The sequence below is a fragment of the Choloepus didactylus genome, chromosome 8, assembly GCF_015220235.1.
Source record: "Choloepus didactylus isolate mChoDid1 chromosome 8, mChoDid1.pri, whole genome shotgun sequence".
NCBI lineage: Eukaryota > Metazoa > Chordata > Mammalia > Pilosa > Megalonychidae > Choloepus > Choloepus didactylus.
Window position 1 is genome coordinate 110,985,476 of NC_051314.1, and position 20,658 is coordinate 111,006,133.

Below are 20,658 nucleotides of genomic sequence, written 5' to 3' on the forward strand. Positions count from 1 at the left end.
TAAATATATATTTCATAGGTACAATAATTCCAAGTATTAGAGTAAAACACAGTGCAGGTGAATGAAATTGGTATTTTATTTGTTTACTTAATTGTTTTCTTTTCTTTCACTGAGTATTTTCTTGCCCTTGATATAAACTGAGAAAAACACTTCAAAAAAAAACAAAACAAAACAAAAAAACAGTATGAGACCTCTCTTGCCATATTCCTCAACATCTGTAACCCTTGGCCTGAGGCTATTCTCTCTTGCCTTACTGGTGCAACAACACATGTTTAGAATCAAGATGAGAACCATGCCTTAGATATGGAAAATGGAGCCCAGCCCCTCATCAGGGAGGCCTTCTCTGACCACCAAAAGTGGTCAGTTACTTTAATTACGACACTCTGGTTTTGTTTTTTTGCATTGCACTTATCACTATCTGATATTTTCTTGTTAATTTGTGTATTTTTAAAAATTTTCAGTCTCCGTGAACTAATATTCTCTGCATGAAAGCAGAGAACATTCAGTCTCATTCAGGGCCTATTTCCTACACCCAGAATAAAATATGGCCCATTATAAATATTCAGTAAAATTGAATTGGAAGAGTATTTTCAGTGTCCAACCATGAAACAACCATTGCTCCAACAGAAAAAGCTCCAAAAGAAAAATAAACTTAAATTATAAAAATATTAGTATCACAGTGTCACTCTATGTTTATACGTACACTCCTGCCTTGGCTGTGACTTCAATGCTGCTGTCACATTAGAACCTTTCCTGAAATCTCCTTCTTATTTGATTTCCTTCTGCCAGGTACTATTCCTGTTGCTTAAAATTTCCTGTTCTGGAGTCTGATTGACCCTGGCACTCAACATTACAGCTGTACCCTCCCCTGGTACCAAAACCAGTGGAGAAAGAAAAACAACCTCTTTCTCTGAGTTAATGATTTCTGTAAAAAAAAACTGCACTTCATTTTTTTATGTCCCACATCCTGCTGCCAAATCCTAAACAGTCTTTCTTTACAGTCTAGACCTGCAAACACCGTTTCATTTCCTTGGCTACCTATTCAGTTCAAGTCCAGCTTTTTGCAAAGGGGTCTTAATGGGTCTACCTGCTTCCAAGCACTTTTTTGCTTTAATTCATTTTATACAGTCATAGATAATCTTCCTAAAATAAATTCTAAATGCGTAATTCTTCTATTGAAAAAGCTTAATGACTTCCTATGCAGGGTTCGTAAATTAGCAGCCTAGATGGGAGATATTGTTTTGTTAGTTTGACCTACACAGTTTTTTGGTTTTTTTTTTTCCAATTAGCCATTGTTAAATAATCAAGAGATTTCATACAAAAATCAGAATTTCTGACTTCCTATGACTATCTAGAAGATCTAGAAATGCTGAGGTCAGGCTCCCTTATGGCTGTAATAGGTAAAGCAAATACTCCCCAGTTTGCCAGAGTTCCCAACACTCCTTTTTGTCTTCCTGATGCTGTGATGAAGTGTAAATTGCCATATATAATTATTCTTGTACTATTGCTTTTTTCAGATTGGAGAAATCTTTCTTTATCCTCATTTCCCTTTCAAACATAAGAAAATGAAAGATAGCCTGAGAAGGCTACATATTTAAAATATAAATGGAAGACAACCTATTTACTTGTGGAAATGAAGACAATTTCTAAGTGTGTAATATGGAAAAAAAGTCCATGTCTGTGTCTTATAGTTGGCCCTGTTCAATCACATACATTACCTACCTTGTTTCTCTGGGGCTAAGAATTTGTGACCCCATCCTGCTGTGCACCAGATTGAGAACAGACCCCTCACTTGAACATTCAGGTCTCTGCTCAGCAGAGCCCCAGTCTGGTTTTTCAGCCTCACCGTGCTGCTCCAGTCTTCCTTCAACTGAAGGGAACTAACTGTGGTGGCTCAACTTCCGAGGTACTGTCCTTTTGGCCTTAACTCTCTCTTACAGCTCACTGCTTTCAGAAATCACAGCCCACCCATACTTTGTGAGAAGCCTTTCCATCTTCTAGACCCTTGTCAAAAACTTCTTCTTTTATGAGCCATTCCTGATATGTCCATCAGATGTTAGCTCCCTTCCTTTTAACTTCCGTAGAACTGTGTTTCTATTCCATTTATGGAGCCTGGATTCTGCTCTGGGTTTTAGTTTCCACTAGTGGTTACGCTGTGGATTGGCAGGCCCCAAAGATGCAAGTAATATTTTTAGAGATGGAAGAGAATGAAGAGAGCTTCGGACAACAGCGGATATGAACTTTTGATGTTTAAAGACTACTGCTCATGACATTTCCCTCATACATACACATACACACTCACACATCTCACACATTCACTCACTCACTTCAGCATAGATATTACTAGGAGGAAATGTCCCATAATGAGCGAGAGTATGGCCTTCAACGTAATCATATTTACCACTGACTCTGGTATTTTGGCTAAGTGTATTCTTCCATAAATTAATCTAACTTGAATCTGTTTCTTATCACTAAAAAACATATGAATACAATAATATTTCTTTCATAGTGGTATTGAAAAATTAAATGAAGAATCCCAAATAGGATGGCACAATACCCGACATGTAATAAGTACACCCACTGTGACAAGGATAATATTTTTTAAATAATTAACATACTTTCTTCTTTTCACTTTCTAAGCACATGATCTTTACCCTAGTACTTATAGGGGCGGGGAAGGGGAATTATTCTACCACCCCCCACTCCCTTTTTCTCTTTTAGCGTAGCAAGGGTAGGTCTCTAACCTCATAACCAGGCCTCTGGGGTTAGGATTTTCCTTAAGGAGGTCCAGTAATCCCCAGGGGATTACGGGAAGAAGGAGAGGGAGTGGGAAGGGAGTTTGGTATTTATATCTGTGCTGCTGTCGGCAATCACCCCTTACCTTGATGCTCTCCCTCCGATTCCAACATTGCTGTTGGCTCAGTCATCACACCAGAGTGTCCGCAAACCTCTCACAGGTGGGGGCGAAGACTCTTATAATACAATACTGGATTCCTTCCCACACAATTAGAGCTATTTCAACCAACTTTCTGGCTTTTGCAGGACCATCCAGTGTTGTATCTGAACATATTTCTTGCTGATGATCAATCACACAATCTATGAATCCTCTTCTAACTCAAGATGTATTTGATCCAAAAGTTTATCTATCCCTCGCCTCTCCTCTGCTTTCTTTTTTATAGTGAAATATTTCATTTTTGATGATATGAATAATGTATGTTCACTGTAAAAAATTCAAGCAATAATTAAAATATAAAGAAACAGATACTTGAAATTTCTCCATCCCAAGATAGCCGCCATTAACATTTAATGCTATTCCTTTCATATCTTTTTATGCTTCTAGACACACATACATTATATATATTTTACATGATTTACATCATATCTTGCTTACTGCTTTTATTGAAAAAAAAAACTTCTCATTCTCCCTTTTTTTTATTACCTCCTCCCTCCTCTCTTCCTATTGATCCTCATCACAGGCAACTAGAACTCAATGTGTCATAATTTTTGCACGCTTTTCCTGCTCATGTTTTCATATACACACAAAGACATATGTGTATCCTTACATACAAGTATACAAATGTAAGGTTTTGGGGGGTATAGTTTGTTTTATAAAAATGGGATCACATTATATACACTTTCTTGTGTTCTCCTTAGCTCTCGAATGCATCTTTTAATGGTAACATAATATTCTGCAATATGAATATATCCAAAATTATACAACTATTTCCTTAGTGATGGAAATAAAGCATTTATTGTATTTTTATTTTTCAATTGGATTTGTGGTTTGTCTCTTCATATATTTTATAAATTTTTCTATTTTTTAAATCAAAACATTTTTTATTATAAATAACACTATCTGCCATACTCTTTGGAAATATTTTTCATAATCTCAATTTGTTTTTAAATTTATGATATATTTTCCCATTCAACATTTTTTTCTACCTAATCAGTATGTCTATCTTTTTTTCTATGTCTTTTATTCAAATATTGGACTTCCTGGATCTGTCCTCAATTTGTGTTATTCTTTCCCTCATTTCTTATCTTTGCCCTGTGGTGTTTTTTGTTTTATTTTGTTTTGTTTTGTTTTTTCTTTCTTCTTTGACCAGATCTTACAAGCTGCCTATTCGCTTTTAATCAGGGATCATTCTTTCCTTCAGTTCATCTGCCAAATTTTATAATTGTAAAATTAGTGGGTTTTTTTTTTAGTGTTAGAAGTCCTTTCTTTTAGGTTTTAACAGAATCTCCTTAAACACTCTTATTACTCATTTTCTAAATTTATTTTGTCACTTATCTCTTCCAGCAATTCTATTTTACTAAATGCTTCCAAATATGGGAATTCTGTTTATTGTTATTCTTTCTGTCTGTTGGCTGGTGAATTCTAATAGTCAGTTCCTTATTCACCCTTGGAGCTTAAATCAAGCTGTTAGGTAACTGTTTTAGGTCCTAGGCTGCTCACAGCAGATACCATGAAATGGGCTGGCTTTTAACAATGGGAATTTATTAGCTTACAGTTTTGCGACTGAGAAAATGTCCTAATCAAGGCATCATCAAGGTGTTGCTTTCTTCCTGAAGACGGGCTGCCAGTGATCCTTGGCTCCTCTGATATATGCCAAAGCACGTGGTGGCATCTGCTGGTCTCTCCCTTCTCGTCCAGGTTTCATTGCTTTCAGCTTCTTGCTTCTGTGGCTTTCTCTCTCTTTGAATTTCATTCTCTTACAAAGGACTCCAGTAAGAGGATTAAGACCCGCACTGGGCATGTCTTAACTGAAGTAACCTCATCAAAAGGTCCTATTTACAATAGGTTATACCCGCAAGAATGGATTAGCTTTAAGAACATGATTTTCTGGGTACATACAGTTCTAAACCACCATGGTAACTCACATGGGAAGTAGATAACCCACAAATAATTGGAGATACAGCAGTCTCTGCTCCCGTGGGTCAGAAATACACATGTTGGCAAGTGGTCTCATCAAGACACCAGGATGAGGTGTCTTTCCTCCCTAGCTTCCCCAACTAGAAGGCTAGAAGTCTCAAATCACCAGAAGGGAAGGGAATAGAAGGGGAGGGGAAGGGAGGGGAAGGGAGGGGAGGGGAGGGAGAGAGAGAAGAAGGTAACCCATTCAATCTTTAGGTCTCTAATATTTACTCTGGTGCCGAGGAGACTGACAAATCTGGCCCTATTTGCCTATGGGCCCCCAGAGCTCTTTCCCTTAGAAATGGTTGGTAGTTAGTCTGGAATTGTTTGCAAGGGAGGCATCCATCCCAAAACCTCTCTCCTTTCTTTAGAATCCTCCACCCCAGAAGCCTTATCATCTGTCTCAAAGGCCTTGAAATAGAGGCATACATAATTAGTCCTCCTTGTCCTTCATTATTTAAATATCATGTATAGTTGTAATAATCATGGTTTACCATTTATCATGACACCAAGTAATGGCTTTCAATCCCATAGCAAGGCCTGAGGCCACTAATACGAATATTAAAAGGATATATTCAAGATCAAGAAATCAGAGGTCCCAATGGGTATTTCCATATAGTTAGTTCTGGCTATTCATGGTAAAATAGGAAAGGAGATGGAGGTGAGAGAGAAGACAAGAGGTAAGTCAGAGACTGGATTTATGCTTTGCAACTCTTTTTTGTTTTTAACAATTGTACAATTCATCCTTGTCTTAATTATATCTCAGTCTCCTGCTTCCCAAGATTCTAGATGGTAGGTACTGAAATTATTTTTAACATTTGTAGTTTTCCTTAATATATATTCTTTTAGGAATTTTGAAAAAAGTTTACACAAAATAAAAATAATTTATAATTCCATCATTCATATTGTTTTTCTCTTTAATAGTTTATTGCATGTATTTCCATTATTGTTCCTATGCTTACACAAATTTATATATTAATCATATATAAAATATATGTAGCCTTTTTAACAAAAAAGGGATCATATTATATATATTATTCTGCAATTAGCTTTCTTCAATTAATGTTTCACTATGTTTTTCTTTCTAAGTAAATAAAATATATCTACTTGATGCTTTTTTCAATAGCTATATTGCATGGCTGTTCCATATTGATGAATAGTTAGATGAACATTTAGCTGCAGCAGAATGACCCCCTTAAAAAATCTAGTATAAAATTCCCACCAGAATTCATAGTTATTTCTCCTAAATTAGTGACTCAAAATGAATTTTCTTTTATAGATTGTTTTATAACTATCATGACCTATTTTAGGTCAACTGATGCATTATTGGGTTATCAAAAAATTAATTTTAGAAATAATGAGCTAGAAGAAAAGACCAATAAGAATCCCTTAAAAACAGTGTTTAAAACAATTTTATTACATTATAATATACATACAGAAAATTTCATGCAGTTTTGTTAATCTTAAAAGCATAGCTTAATGACTTTTTACATATGCTTCACTAGGATCGAGTTGAAGTAAATGGATAGCACCCCCAGCTCTTGCCATGAGGTCTTCCCCAGTAGAATGCCACAGAAGTGAAATTGTGTAGCGCCAAGCCTGGGCCTCGAGAAACCTTGCCCACTTGCAACACGGTGGCTCCATATAAGAAAATCAGGTCTAATCCACTGGGGAATGAAATTACATGAAGTGGAAATGAGCCACCCCAGGTGAGACCCCCTAGACTAACCAGCTCCAGTCAAGAGTGATTAATCTTCAGTGATCCCAGGTGAGACTAGCAGAAGACACACACACACACACACACACACACACACACACACACACACACACACACACACACACACACACACAGCTGGCACAGTTCAAACTGCCGACTCACACAACGGTGAGAAAAAAAAAAAAATATTGTTATTCTTCTAAGCCACTAAATGTTGGGGTGATTTGTTATGCTAAACAAACATGTGATACACATACAGCAATTATTCTATTGTGTACAAAATTTTCATCCTACATAATGTCTGTGAGATTCAAATGCTCTGTGTATCAGTAGCTCATTGTTTTTTATTGCTGAGTGGTATTCCATTGTATGAATAAACCAAATTTGTTTATCCATTGTGTTTTATTTATCACACCTCTTGATATTCTCTCCATTTTATAGTATCTCTTCCTACATTGAGTTTTGGCTGCCCAGTGTAACCAATAAAATTCAGTGGAAGACATTCTGTATGACTTTCAAGGCTAGGTTATAAAAAGCCTTGTGGTTTTTACCTTGGTCTCTTAGAATGCTGATACTGCGGGATGCTCCTTGTAGGAACCCAGTTGCCATTCTCTGAGAAGCTACATAAAGAGGCTGTGAGTAGCTTTCTGGCAGATAGCCCCAGATGAGCTCTCTGGCTAAGTCATATCAACCCTTAGCCATGAGCATAAGCCATCTTGGATGACCACCCAGCTGTCAAATACTCCAGCCTTAGCTTCCATGAGATACTCTAAATGAGAATTGCCCAGCATAACTCAGTCAAATCACAAAACCTTGAGAGATAATAAATTGTTGTTTAAAGCCACCACATTTTTTGGGGGGTTGCTATACAGAAAATGGATAATAAAAACAGAAATTGGTACCTGTAAGTGAAATGTTTTTATAACAAAAACCTAAAACATGTAATGATGGCTTTGGAATTGGACAATAAACAAAGGCTTGACAGGCCTTGAGGGAACTGTTAGCAAACTCTGAAGGACAATGAGGGAGTTCTTATTGGAGGCTGGATAAAAGAGGATATGAGTTATGTACTGCAGAACAGCTAGAAAGACTATCATCTGAGCTAATGTGGAATCTAGAAAGGGTATTTAATGAACATGTGGCTCTGCTAAGGAAATTTCCAAACAGAATATTGAAATTGATAACTGGCTTCTTCTAGTGCCTATAACAAAATATAAGAAGAGAGAGTTGAACCAGAGAAATGCTACGTCTTTTATTATAATTAATGGAAATAGAGAAGACCTGTGACAGTCTTTCTAGCTAACAATAAGTTCTCAAAGTAAGAAATGTCCTCAGAGCAAGAGCCAGTCCATGGCACTGTCAGCAAAACAGGGTGTCAGAATAAGAATGCAGTTTAGGGTGTGACCATAAGACCCTTTGTTGACATCTCAGAGAGATTAAAGGTGTATGTGCCTCATAGATCTTTCAGGTAGACAATAGCTTTGAAGAATCTTAAGGGCATATCTTTCAGACCTTATCTGCTAGAAAGGCTTCTATGAATCTTAAAGTCATCATCTCAAAGCAACCTGTTGCTCAGCATAAGGGAGAATGGCACCCATCTTGAAAAGATTTATGGGTATGGCTTTTGTCTAATGGAGGGAGCACCAGTAACATTTACAGAAAACCTATACTGTTTTTAAGAGCATTGTGTTGGCAGAAAACCACCAACTTGGATCTAAAGGGACAGAGGCAATTCAAAAGGAAAAGAGCCTTTGGAATCCTCAACCTTTTATGGGTGTGAGCCAGCCTGAGAAAGCAGCTCAGCTGTTAAGAGTGCCATTTTTTATGGAAAGGAAAGATGTCTCAGAGTACAGAGCCAAGAACTCAGAAAACAGGGTCTAAAGCCATAGAGAATTACTTGTAGGGTGGAGAACTAGTCTCAATTATGTACTCAGCTGGGTTTCAAAGTTGCTATGGCTCACTGACAGGTGTGAGCCTCTTCTTCATCCCCTTTTCAAACATGAAAAACCTGAAGCCAGAACTACCCAGCTGGACCTGGTCAACATATAGAACTATGAGAAATAACAAATTGTTTTTTAAGCCACTAAATTTTATGGTGGTTTATTAGCAAAAATAGATTAATAAAATATGCAAAACCCTTCATCAAAGTGATTGTACCAAATTTAAACCCCTACCAGTAAAGTATGGCAATACCATATGTTAGCAAGGATATGAATTAGCTAGAATTCTTATATTTTGCTGGTGACAGAGGCTTGAAGATATAGTATTAGTTTTTTTTTAATATGACAGCTCTATTGAGATATAATTCATATGCTATACAATTCACCAATTTAAAGTTTTTTTGTTATATTCAAAGTGTTGTGGAAACATCATCACAATTTTAAAACATTTTCAGCTCCTCAAATAAAGAAACCTTATATCCATTAGCCGTCTATCCCCATTTCCTGCCAACCCCTTCAGCTGTAGGTAACCATTTATCTGCTTTATGTCTCTAGATTTGCCTATTCTGGATATTTTATATAAATGGAATCATAAAATGTGTGGTCTTTGTGACTGGATTCTTTCCCTTAGCATAATGTTTTTTGAGGCATGTATCAGTCCTATATTTCTCTTTATTGGCAAATGACATTTCATTGTAGAAAGAATAATGCCCCACAAAAAGATGTTCATGTCCTAATACAGCAAAAGAGACTTTGAAGAGGTGATTAAGCTAAGTATCTTGGGCTTGGGAGATTATTTTGGAGTATCCAGGTGGGCCCAATGTAATCATGAGACTCCTTAAAAGGGGGAGGAAAGAGGGTCAAAACCTAGAGAGAAGGGGATTTGAGTACAGAAGCAGCAGTAGAAAAGGCTATGTGATGAAGGGACTTGAGCCAAGGAAAGAGGACAGTCTACAGAAGCTGGAAAATAAAAAATATAAAAAATATAAAAAGATGCACAGGAGCTGAGGGAGAGTAGCTGAAACACAACCTGGGAGCAAAGGACCAGCAGACATCAGCCACGTGCCTTCCCAGCTGACAGAGGCGTTCCGGATGCCATCGGCCATTCTTCAGTGAAGGTATTCCCTTGTTGATACCTTAATTTGGACACTTTTATGGCCTTAGGACTGTAAACTTTGTAACCTAATAAATTCCCTTTATAAAAGCCCATCCATTTCTGGTATTTTGCATAATGGCAGCATTAGCAAACGAGAATAGACACTTGGATTGTTTCACCTTAGGACTATTATAAACAATGTTCCTATGAGCATTCATGTACAAGTTTTGTGTGGACATACGTTTTCATTTCTTTTGAGTATATAGCTATATATCTAGCAGTGGAATTGCTGGGTCATATTATAAGTGTATGTTTTAAATTTTGAGGAATTGCCAGACTGTTTTCCAAAGCAACTGTACCATTTTGCATTCCCACCAGCAATACATGATGGCTGCAATTTCTCCACATCCTCATCAGCATTTATTATCTGTCTTTTTTATAATAGCAAACCTAGTGGTGTAAAATGACCTCTCATTGTGGTTTTGATTTGCGTTTCACTGATGAGTAACGATGTTGAGCAACTTTTCATGTGCTTATTGGTCATTTGTAAATCTTCTTCGGATAAATATCCATTCAAATCCTTGGCCCATATTTTTAATGAGTTATTTGTTTTGTTACTGAGATGTAAGAGTTCTTTATATATTCTGGACATAGGTCCACTATCAGATATATGATTTACCAATATTCTCTCTATTCTGCGGATTATATTTACACTTTCTTGATGATGTATTTTGAATCATAAAATATTTTAATTTTGATGAGATTGAATTAATCTATTTTTTATTTTGTTGCTTGTGTTTTTGGTATCATATCAAAAAAGGCTTTACTTTTATAACCTCATCCTAATTTTCAAAATTCATTTCATCAGGAGTTCCATTTAAATAAAAATACATTTTGTTTGTTTGTTTGTTTGAAGGCATTCACTGGACTGCAGAAGTTATTGGGAACATTCCCCATGCCAGAATTACTCTAGTATCTCCTATTGAATCTGGACATTTCTAAGTCTGAGGAGCTGAAAATGGTTTCTAAGCAAAGCGTTATTCCAACACATTTCAGCTATGACATGGTACTGAAAATTAAACAAAAGCAATGCAAAGTAAGTTCAAAGGTTAAGGGCAGAGGCTTGGGAGTCAGAACTGGGCTTCCTTTTCTGCCACTTGCAAACCACATGACCTTGGAAAGTTGCTGATCCTCTCTGAGCCTCAGTTTCCTCAGCTGATACAGGAATAATTGTATCCATCTCATAGGGCATAGCAAAGATTAATTAAGATAATGCAGGTATGCAGTTACCCGTAGGTCATAAAAGTTATTATTAATAATCTTTCATTACTGAAAGAAATGTGAACATTACATTGGCATGTCATCTCTTATTAACACTGGACAGCCTCTTATTCTATGCAGAATATGGCTTTTGTCTTTTTACTTTATATATGTCTTTTCATTATGTCTAGGTAAAGAAAAATCACTTTAACAATAACATGAATTATTCTAACATTTTTGCAAAGGATTATATAAGAAAAAAGAAAATAAATTATCATATAAAACACTAAAGATGAGTTACCTGAAGCCATTTTTAAAGTGAAAGGATTATAATTTTAAAAATTAATTTTAATTAAAAAGAATATTTTTCTATTTGCATATTTCTTCTCCAAATGTATGTATTCATGCAGAAATGCTTATGGCATAAGGTTGGGTAAAACCATATTTTTAAATCCATATATACTGGATAATATCAATTTTGTTCAGATAAATATTCACATGCATTTAAAAAAAAAAGACTAGCTGTGGATATATCAATATGCCACGTTTTTCTCTGGTATGGCATTAGGTGGAATTTTATTTTCTTTTTAGATATCTGCATCTTGCCAGAACAAAATGTTCCTCTAAGGTGCATTTTTAAATTCTGTTTTGGTCAGAAAAAAAAGAAAAGTATCTGAAAAGCAAAGGCAAGACACATGTGATGCCTGTGACAGTTTCCTAGTAACGAAGCTTCTATCAAAAAGGCAGCCATATTTTGAAAATGAAAACACAAATCAGATGTGCAGATCTTCCTGTGACTATAACTCTAGGACTACAATGCGTCCATTCATACCTACTCTTCTGCCTAAACAAAAGGGAACAGACTTATCCAAAGGCAAATGTCACAGAGTCTTGTCTTTATCCCCAGCAAATCAACCAGATCGGAAAGACCTTCTAACTTGATTACATTTTCACTCAACCAAGCATTTTCATTTCACAGACCTCCTCTAGGACAGAGAGAGAGAGGGAGAAAGACAGAGATTTAGAGAAATAAAGCATATTTATAACAAATGGCTACCAGAGACTAAGCTATGTGTTTTATATACATTACAACAATAACAAGGAGGAGGTATTTTTTTTTTAGATGCAAAGAAATTGAAGCTCAGAAGGTTAGGTGCTTGTTAATCACCACACCGGAGATACAGCCTTCAGAGTCCTTTCACTATGTCCCTTCCCAGAACTGAGATCTTGGCTGCTCTTATTCTCCTGCAACAATGACAGCTGTGCTGAAGGCTTGGCCCTGAAACCTTAGGGGCTGGACAAGGCTTCCTTGCCCTAGCAGGGCCAGCAGACAGTAATGTCTTCCATACATCATTATAATGCTAAAAATCGCGCCTATTATCATATTAAGGCCACCATTTTCTTATATATATATATTCTGTGACTAAGCACATTGTTCCGGTTTGCTAACACTGCCAGAATGCAAAACACCAGAAATGGATTGGCTTTTATAAAAGGGGGTTTATTTGGTTACACAGTTACAGTCTTAAGGCCGTAAAGTGTCAATCAACAAAGGGTACCCTCACTGGAGGAAAGCCATTGGCATCCAGAAAACCTCTGTTAGCTGGGAAAGCACGTGGCTGGTTTTAGCTTGCTCCCAGGTTGCATTTCAAAATGGTATTCTCCAAAATGTCTGGATCAGCTTCCAACAGCCATCTTCAAAATGTCTGTCACAGCTACTGCAGTGAGCTCCTTATGTCTGAGCTTATATAAGGCTCTAGTAAACTAATCAAGGCCCATGCTGAATGGGCGTGGCCACACCTCCATAGAAATACTGAACCAATAGGTTCCAACCTAATCAATACCAATACATCTGTCCCCACAGGATTGCACCAAAGGATATGGCTTTTTCTGGGGGACATAGTATATACAAACCAGCACATACCAGTCAAACTACACATGCTCAATAATTAGACCACCCCTAATTATATCATCATTATCCTAAAACCTTCCCATCTCTTGATACTATAAAACTATCAGAGTTACTGCGGTTCAGAGAGACAGATTTTAGGCCTATAGGCTGTCTGATCTCCTGCTTCATGCTTAGCAATAAACTCTTTCTCTCTTTGAAACTCCAGCATCTCAGGAATTTGTCGTTTGAGCATGTTAGCCAGAGACTCACCCCAGCCCCTGCTTCTGATAAGTATCAATTTGGTGACCCAGATGGGACAAGGTCCCTAAGAAGTAAGGAGGTTCCGGAACCCCAGCAGAATGGGTAAGCACGGTAATCGAGCCTTTTGTGGCCACTAGACCCTTTTAGTTTGGAGGTTTGGCAACCAGGTTTTCTTCTGCTCTGACCCTCAGCACTTTAAAGCTTCAAAGAGAGAAACAGTTTCAGTTCCAGGTCTGGACATCTGACTGGGTGAGTAAGCCACCGAGGTAAAAGTGGATCAGGAAGTTAGTACGGCAGTTCGAGGCCCCTGGACCTGGGTTTTAAGACCCTGGGACCTGCTTTCAGAATAATGTCCCCTTGCTCTGACCTCTACACCTTTCTATTTTCTGAATACCGTTCTGTATGGGGTGCAAGGCCCTGACCTGAGTTTGCTAAGTATACTCCTGAAAAATAAGTAATCCAACAATTAATTGTATTTGATAAAATTAAGTGTTGGATGCCTGTTTAACTGTTAATTGATATAGTAAGTGTTTAATGCCTGCTTAATTGTTAATTGGTGTGTTTGGTTTAATTATTAATTGGTGTGTTACTTAAATATGTAGTGTTAAGTGTCTGTTTAAATTGTTAGCTGATGTGTTATTACATTTGTATTGTTCAAGTGTTCATAATTAGTCACTAACTACTGAAATTCTTCAAAATGGGAAATTCTAATTCTAATAGCATTCCTAAATGTAGCCCTTCGGTGTGTATTTTAAAAAATTGGAAAGATTTTAGTTACAAGTCTGAGCCTATAAGAAAACAAACAAACAAAAAAAGTAGTTTATTTCTGTAACACAGTCTAGACTCAGTATGATTTAAAATTAGGAGAGAAATGGCCTGAAAATTGTTCTATAGGAAAGAACACCATGTTACATTTAGAGCTGGTCTATAAAAGAGAATGGAAATGGGATGAGATGATGTAATTCAATCCTTTATTTGTCTCTCTCAAAAGTATGTTTCTGTGTTTTTGTTTTTTTGTATGTTTAATTTTCTATTTGTGTGTGTCTGTTTGTTTAATGTATATTTTCATACCTCTGGATGGTAATAGCAAATTAACCAAAAAAATTTTAAAGAGCTTGTACCAGTTTGTATATATTATGCCCCCAGAAAAAGCCATATTCTTTAATGCATTCTTGTAGGGGCAGAGATATTAGTGTTGATTAAGTTAGAACCTTTGGATTAGGTTGTGTCCATGGAGATGTGACCCACCCAACTGTGGGTGATGACTCTGATTGGAGAATTTCCATGGAGGTGTGGCCCTGCCCATTCAGCATGGGCCTTGATTAGTTTACTGAAGCACTATATAAGCTCAGACAGAAGGAGGGAGCTTGGTACAGCCAAGAGGGACACTTTGAAGAATGCACAGGAGCTGAGAGAGGGATGTCCTGGGAGAAAGCCATTTTGAAACCAGAACTCTGGAATAGATGCCAGCCACGTGCCTTCCCAGCTAACAGAGGTTTTCTGGACACCATTGGCCATCCTCCAATGAAGGTACCTGATTGCTGATGTGTTACCTTGGACACTTTATGGCCTTAAGACTGTAACTATGTAACCAAAGAAACCCCCTTTTATAAAAGCCAACCCATTTCTGGTATTTTGCATTCTGGCAGCATTAGCAAACCAGAACAGAGCTCTATTCAAATTGCTTAAAGATAAATAAATTAGTATTCCTGCAGTCCCAGAGAGAAAGGAAAGAAAAAACCCCTCTAGGCACCAGGGACCAAGGCCTTATTGCTTGTAATTACTGTAAACAAACCTGGATATTGGAAAGAAAAGACCCTTAGAATTTCCCCACAGTTGCAGAGGACTGCCTGGGGAAAGAGCAAAGCCTTTTCCAATTGTCCAGGTCACAGCTTTAGGTGAAATAGATAAATAATTAGAAACAATTAAAAGAAGAGCATAGGAATTCTCATCAATACTAAGGCCACCTTATGGGTCTTAAATCCCACTACTCTCATTTAAAACTTTTAAAATCAAATTCACTTGGGAAGACGGTTGCTGCAAAGGAGAGGCTAGGCCTCCCTATATTTGTGCCTAAGAGTCTCCTCCTGAATGCCTCTTTGTTGCTCAGATGTGGCCCTCTCTCTCTGGCTAAGCCAACTTGAAAGGTGAAATCACTGCCCTCCCCCCTATGTGGGATCAGACCCAGGGGAGTGAATCTCCCTGGCAACGTGGAATATGACTCCCGGGGAGGAATGTAGACCCGGCATCGTGGGACGGAGAACATCTTCTTGACCAAAAGGGGGATGTGAAAGGAAATGAAATAAGCTTCAGTGGCAGAGAGATTCCAAAAGGAGCCGAGAGATCACTCTGGTGGGCACTCTTACGCACACTTTAGACAACCCTTTTTAGGTTCTAAAGAATTGGGGTAGCTGGTGGTGGATACCTGAAACTATCAAACTACAACCCAGAACCCATGAATCTCGAAGACAGTTGTATAAAAATGTAGCTTATGAGGGGTGACAATGGGATTGGGAAAGCCATAAGGACCAAACTCCACTTTGTCTAGTTTATGGATGGATCTGTAGAAAAGTAGGGGAAGGAAAGAAACAGACAAAGGTACCCAGTGTTCTTTTTTACTTCAATTGCTCTTTTTCACTCTAATTATTATTCTTGTTATTTTTGTGTGTGTGCTAATGAAGGTGTCAGGGATTGATTTAGGTGATGAATGTACAACTATGTAATGGTACTGTAAACAATCGAAAGTACAATTTGTTTTGTATGACTGCGTGGTATGTGAATATATCTCAATAAAATGATGATAAAAAAAAAAAAATCAAATTCAACAGACCAGGCCTCATTCTTTCTGTCTCACTAATCCCTGCCCCCAGGGCCTCTTAAACCTTGGCCAAATATGAGTGAACCAGTAGGGTCAGGTATAGAAGAAGGGCTGGGTGTAGAAAGGATGGGGGATGTGTAGATTTGGCTTAATAATTCTTTCTATTGGGCCTAGATATTAGAAGTGATAGGAACAGAAAGAATGCTACAGAATGGGCCAAGTTTTGCATAGTTTGTCCTGTGATTCCCCAATTTAAAATTATTAATCTTTTTTCCTAAAAATACCTTTGCAACAGTAGCCACAGAAGACAAATCATTATTAAAAATTGGGATGAAGGTAATTGAATAAAATTGAATAACCAAATTTAAAATCTCCAATAAAAAAAGAAAAACGTCCTTGAGAGCTATAGAAAAGTTTTCCCTGAATTTATGCGTGGGACAAATTAAACAATTGTAGTATGTTTTCCAGAGCCTGATAGTCAGTATGCTTTTGAGGTTGTTCATAATTTTAAGATATTATGAAAAAAAAGAGGTTTTTTTTTTAATTTCCAATGGTGGGGGGGGACGGGGAGCAAGCACAGCTGTAAAGTGCAGTGACAAAGTCTACTCCTATTCCTGTTTTTATGATGACTTTTCAACCAAATACAATTTTATTATATTTGGGTATAATAAATGTATACAAGTTTACTGATAAAATAAGCTAGCATTATAGCTATTAAATCTTTAAGATGGTGAAAAACATGTTTGTGTTTAATGAAATTAAGTTACTATTTTGACAAACTTTATTTAAAAAATAAGAATAATTATGTTTTGTAGGATGTTTAAAGACCATACCAGAGATCTTTTTAGTAACTTAAAGTATAGAGGTATGTAAAGTATGCAAGATGTTCTTTGGTAAGGAAAGAAGCGTATTTTGTGCTCCAAAATGTGTAGGACAAAGCCTGGGTGAATATGGAAAGTTGTGGAAGTTTGTGAAAGTGAATTTTGCTTATCATAGTCAATGCTGACTAAAATTTGATAAGCTTGTCTAAGGGAGTATGGTTTTGTCCTAAAGTAAAATGGCTAGTTTTACTATGTAAGATAAGAACTGAGTGGATATTCTCTCTTTGAAACCTTGGTGTCTCAGGAATTGGTCAATTGAGTGCATCCAGCAAATAACTTCCCCTACTCCCTGCTTTTGATTGTATCAACTCTACCTGGTCTTCTATATTTTATTCCTAATCTTTATCTCTTCTTTATGTTTCCAAACTCTCTGATATGAAATTTATGCTTTCCAGCTCATTTCATTATGTTTTTTTTTTTGAGTTTCCTTATTTTTATTAGTAACAGTTCCACTTTTCTTGAGGAAAAAATCATAAAGTTTAATAGCTGAGTGTTAATATATACATGATTCTACATTTGAAACAATCATCACCTTAATAGTCTCTTCTTCCCAATGTGCATACAAACCAATATGTGACACCAGGATCTGGGGAAAAGAAAAGAGCTTATTTCTGAAGTGGAGAAGCAAGGAGACTTGAGGCAAGCCTCAGATCAATCTCCCTGAGCTGCTATGCTTATGGGTTTTTTTTTTTTTTTAATTTTGAAATAAATTCAAAGTTATATGAACAGTTGCAAAAACAATACTAGCCCCATACACAGAATTCCATCATACCCTGACCCCCCTCCCCCGATAGCTCAATCCACCAACTTTAACATGCTGTCACATCGCTATTTCTTTCCCTCCCTATCTATCATCCATCATCTATTGCTCTGTCTTCTGAACATATGAGAGTTAGCTGCACACATCCTTGAACATACACTATAATTCACATGTACACTTCCCATGAACAAGAACTTTCTTTTATGCAATTCCATTAAGTGCAGCTAAGAAGTACAAGAGATTCAACAATGATACAAAGCTTACATTCTATATTTCCTTTTCCTTATGTCTCAACTGTGTCCCTTTGAGGCACCTGTCCTCTATCCTCCAATCCCATCCAAGTTCATCCTTAGCATTCAATTGTCATCTAGTTAGACTGTCTTTTTTTTTTTCAGTTGTGGAAACATATATACAGCCTAAATCTTCCCATTCCAAGCCTCCCTAGCCTTCCATTAGTGGGATTAATCACATTTAGAATGATGTAATGCTCTTTCCCACCACCCATTACTAGAAATTTCCCTTCACCTTAAACAGCAACCCTACACCCATTTCTTAACTCCCCATTGCCCCTTCCCCCATTTCTCTTAACCCAAACTCTACTTTTCATCTCTATGGTCATATTCTCTGATAATTTCTTTGTGTTTACTGTGGGGCTTAAAATTAACCTCTTAAATCCATATCAATCTTGTTTTTCTTTGATACCACCTTCACTTCAATAGGACACATAAACTATTTTCCTATACTCCTTCATTCCCCCACCTTTATATAGTTGTCTAAAGTTACATATTTTACATTGAGTTCAAGACCACTGATTTGTCCTTAGAGTTTGTGTATTTTATATCATGTAGGAAGTAAATAGTGGAGTTACAGTTCAAAAATTATTGACTTGTATTTGTATTCCATTGTGGTTGGAGAATATGCTTTGAGTATATTCAATTTTTTTTTTAATTACTTGAGGCTTGTTTTATGTCCCAGCTTATGGTCCCTTCTGGAGAAAGATCTGTGATCACTAGAGAAAAACGAGTATCCTGGTGATTTGGGATGTAAGGTACTATATATGTCTGTTAAAATTCTCTATATCTCTTTCTCCTTTCTTTGTTTCTCTGTTGGTAGGGCTCCCTTTAGAATCTGAAGTAGGGCAGGTCTTTTATTGGCAAAGTCTCTCAGCATTTGTTTGTCTGTGAAAAATTTAAGCTCTCCCTCAAATTTGAAGGAGAGTTTTGCTGGATAAAGTATTCTTGGTTGCAAATTTTTCTCTCTCAGAATTTTAAATATGTCATGCCACTGCCTTCTCGCCTCCATGGTGGCTGCTGAGTAGTCACTACTTAGTCTTATGCTGTTTCCTTTGAATGTGGTGAATTGCTTTTCTCTTGCTGCTTTCAGAACTTGCTCCTTCTCTTCGGTATTCGACAGTCTGATCAGAATATGTGTTGGGGTGAGTTTGTTTGGATTTATTCTATTTGGAGTTCACTGGGCATTTATGCTTTGTGTATTTATATTGTGTAGAAGGTTGGGGAAGTTTTCCCCAACAATTTCTTTGAATACTCTTTCTAGACCTTTACCCTTCTCTTCCCCTTCTGGGACACCAATGAGTCTTAAGTTTGGATGTTTTATTTTATCTATCGTATCCCTGAGATCCATTTCAATTTTTTTTATTTTTTTGTCCATTCTTTCTTTTGTTCTTTCATTTTCTGTTCTGTGGGCTTCTAGGACAATGAGATGTTGTTTAGCTCTTGTATTGTGAATATCCAGAGTCTTTTTAATTTGGGCAACAGTTTCTTTTATTTCCATAAGATCGTCTATTTTTTTTTATTTACTCTTGCAATGTCTTCTTTATGCTCTTCTAGGGTCTTCTTTATGTCACTTATATCCTGGGGCATGGTCTTCTTGATGTCCTTTAAATCCTTTGCCATGTTTTTGTTTCTCGATTGTAGTTCTTTGATTAATTTTGCGAGGTACTGTGTATCTTACGATATCTTGATTTGTGTGTTTGGAGTTGGATTCTCCATATCGTCTGGTTTTATTATATGCATTAAGATTTTCTGTTGTTTTTGGCCTCTTGGCATTTGTTTTGCTTGATAGGGTTCTTTCGAGTTGTAAAAAAAAAAGGGATATCAATCTAATTTTTCAGAAACACAGTTTGGTGGCGTACACTTTCTCTAACTAACCAGCAGATGGCATCTGTGAGTCACCTATATCCCTCAAGTCAGTTCTCAACCTTTTCTCCGCTTTGTGTGGGGAAACGATTCTTGTGGGTTCAGTTGGAGAACTCAGTTCGGGTGTCTTGCTGGAGCCATCCACCCTGAATGTGGGGCATGTGTATGGGTGGCCAGGGAGGAAGAGTAGTTTTAATTTTCAAATCCCCCAGGTTCCCAGAGATTCAAGGCTGCCGCAAGAGTCTAAGTCTTCGTTTCAGTTCAGCCCCAGACCCTCTCTCTTGCTGATCCACAAACCACCAGACTTGGAGTAGCATCCCTGGGTTCTCCGAAGGGGTCCCCCCTCCCAGCCGCGATCCTCCAGGAGCTCAGCCGAGGGAATGCTGTGCTACGTCACCAGTGCGCGCCATCCCTCAAGGGAAGCCCTGGGCCACTGGGCCATGTGGCGGCGCGCTCTCAGCCTGAAGCAAAAATGGCCGAGTGAGGCGTCTCAGCCCCCCCCTTCTCTCACAGTTCCTCCTTCCCAGCTCCGGGACAACTGGCGGGGCTCTGGGCTGTGGACACGGCCTCGGGCAGGAGTTTATCCAGCCCTCTGGGGAGCCAGCTGCTAGCCACGGGGTTTCTTTCTGCTTCCAGCTCTCCCCTCCATTCCCCCAGACGCAAGGGTATCTGCAGCAGGCTATCTTCCCGGCCAGGCACCGAGAGGCCAGCCCAGCTCCCTCTTGCTGTGTTTTACTGTGTGGTTCCTACAATTGCAGCTGCAGCCACTCCTGGGTTTTTCCCTTTTTTTTTTTTTTAAAGAGCCAGCCAGTCTCCAAACGCTGAACCCTGGCTTCCCCAGACTGCCACGCGGTTGCAGGTCTTCCAGCCAGCTTACTCACTTGTTTCAGAATGCCGATTCCCGGTTTCACCAAGTATACGGCCCCTCTGGAGCTAGGAGCCCTGTCCAGCTGGCGCATCGCT

The 20,658-nt window shown here is 37.8% G+C and overlaps 1 pseudogene; it reads left to right on the forward strand.

Moving 5' to 3' along the window:
* Positions 1-5,570: 5,570 nt before the first annotated feature.
* The window catches only part of LOC119542880, a 43,164-nt pseudogene continuing 28,076 nt past the window's right edge, over positions 5,571-20,658 (forward strand).